This window comes from Pinus tabuliformis, chromosome Q, assembly GCF_031772625.1.
Source record: "Pinus tabuliformis cultivar Carrire ecotype Pingquan chromosome Q, CPIR1, whole genome shotgun sequence".
NCBI lineage: Eukaryota > Viridiplantae > Streptophyta > Pinopsida > Pinales > Pinaceae > Pinus > Pinus tabuliformis.
The window spans coordinates 214,177,421-214,180,470 of NC_142296.1; positions in this window are offsets into that span (position 1 = coordinate 214,177,421).

Sequence of the window (3,050 nt, forward strand, 5' to 3'; positions counted from 1 at the left end):
AACAAGCATGCATTCTTGTTCTTGTATGGACAAGATTCATATGCATTTTTTAAGAAAACAATCTTTATTTTTCATCAATTCATGCACAAAAATCTTATGCAAGTCTTTCTGCACTTAAATCCTTGTAGTCTTTAAATAAACAATGTGGGTAATATATACATACATATTCATGAAAACCCTTCCGAGAAAATTAATTTAATTAACTTTTCTCTTTTCCAAGAATTTTATAATGTATGCAAAGATATTTCACTTTAATATTTTCTTTTCAAGGATTAACATAGAAATGTATTTCAAGAATTCCATTATAATGGATATTATTATTGTGCACATATTCCTATTAAGAGTATATATGAATCATGCTAATATCTCCATGGAAATTAGTAATATAATTTTCTCTCATAATTCCCTGGCAATATTTTCTTTAATGAAATAACTTATTTTCTTTCTCTTTTTATGAAAAATATCATGATTTCTTTAATCTTTTTGTGTGCAGGTTTCATGTGTGTTTTCTTTCCAAGAAATCTAATTCCAAAGTTGTTCTTTTTGTACATGCAAGTGCATATTTCTTTTCTGAGAAAATATAACACAATAACTTTTCTTTTCATGCAGATAAGTGTTTCTTTATCAAGAAAACTTGGCAAAATAATTATTAACTTTGTGCATTAAGCATGTATTCCTTTTTCAAGAAAACTATTAAAATAAAAATCACACATTCTTTTCAAGAGCCTTGGCTATTGGTCCTTTTATGCACATGATTCTCCATTAATCTTTTTCATGAACTAAGACATAGTTGTCTATATTTCTAAATGCAAGGTTTTGTGCTTTCTAACTTATCTTTATGCATAAAAAAAGAGACAGAAAAATATTTTAAGAGAACAAACAAGTTGACTTAAATTCTAGTCAAATAAATCATGCAATTTCACACGATTAATTTAGCTATGCAATCTCTTAAGAATTCAATGCACATAACACTTATCTTTTGTTTGAAGAATCTTTCCTTTGTTTTCATAGCTTCTACCTCCATATCCAATTCTTTGTTGGAAGTGTCCCTGCAATTTCATTTGCAAGTTTTCTCCTCCATATAAGGTTTTTTCCTCCATGAAACTCCACTTTCATTCCCCTTTTCTCATACCTTCCTTACATTCAGTTTTATGACCATTAAAAGTAGATTGTAACTAATTGCTAATATTTCCCAAGAACAATTGAGTCTTCTAAACCATCCCATCGTATAAACCAAGAATGTTAGGGAACTGACAAGGTAATTCCTTTTGGGAGTTACAACCAGGTCCAACTTAACTAAATTGTTGGGAAAAATACTGGGGGTGGGGGGTGATTCATTATTTTAAAAATCACTTAAACCTTTCAATTTTCTTTTTCATATTTTATATGCTACTCTCATTAAGTAAATTAGCGTATGTATGCGAAAATGATGAACGGAAACATCGTATATTTAGTGAGCTAATTTCTCATGTATTTAATCATGTGTTCTACTTTAACCAATATGTCATTACTTCATTAGCCTTTAATTGAACAATAACCATGAATAGTAAGAACAGAACAAACCATAACACATAAGAAACACATCAACACATGAGGACACTAGGTTTTTTAGGTGGAAACCCTATGTGGTAGAAAGACATCTTTGTCATTGTCTCTGTCTTTATCTTTTAATTTAAAGGAAAACATCTTACAATATTGTACTGGCGCAAACGCATACCAGTACGCAAGTAGCCACCTGCATAAGGCTACAACCTTCTCTTGTTCTTCAACACCCATTGGAAGGGAGCTCGAACCCCCTGTTCTCATTTACCGAAACTTAATGGAACGGAGCTCCAATCCCCTAATTAGATTCACTAGCTACCACTAGAAGCAAGCTTTGACTTCCCCATTGAAGGGTCAAACCCCTAGCACCTCCGTGGACCACGTTTCATAATATTTCATACTGGATACATTTGACCCAAAACATCAAACTTGTAGGTCACTTTTCATCATATTTTCAAACTAGACCCATTTCACTCATTTTAGCCCAATATCAAATAACAATTCTGAAACCAATCACTATATCAAATCACCCAATCACTGAACCAATTGAATCATCAAAGAAATCACTGAATCTTAATTAATCAATACAACTAAACTAAACTAGGATAGATCATATCAATGCATAGCCGCTCATCAATAATGTTATAGTGTTTTCTTCTCATATGTGTACGAAAAGAAATCACCTAAGACTATGGATGACAAACAATCTTAACAATATAAATGGATGCTAAACATTGTAGATCTATAGCAAATGATAGAAACAAAACTTTCCAAAGCCCTGGTCTATGCCACGATCATAGTTAAACATCAAAATGGAGTAGTAGTAAATGCAGGTAACTTCAATAATCCAATGGAAATTAGATATATAAAGAATATATTTTATTAAACAACACCTGTGAAGGGAACAAATAAATGTTACCATTCCCCCTCTATGGGATGGGTTATTGTCTATCCTCAAATGTATTCAGCTTTTCAATAGAGTCTCTCTACTCTATAATGTGTAAAACCCAACAAATGAAATGTTTGAGCTCAGTGAGAACTCAAATGGAAAAGAAAAATGGTGTGCGACAGTGATAATAATAAGAGTTACAACAGTGAGTGCAATAATGAAAATGATCAAAAGTGCATAAAGAATGGGAAACCCTTCTATTTGTAACAAAGTATTAGGTTATCCTTGAATAATGAGCAATAATAAAATATTATTAACCCCATTCTAGAAATAACCACTTGGAATATTTTATTATATTTAGTTAGGTGAGAAAAAATATTTAAACTTTTACTTAGAAATAATAAATAAATAAATGATTTATTTATCATCTCAAGAAATATCGTTAAGGAATAATAAAAAAAATGATTTATTTAATTATTCCTAAGGGATTTAGTCAAACTTGACAAGGAATAATAATTGATTAGTGATTAATTAATTATTCTTAGAGAAAAATAAGATAATTAATAATTTATCAGTGTAATTAATAAGATAACAATGGTTTAATTAGTTATTTCTAGAA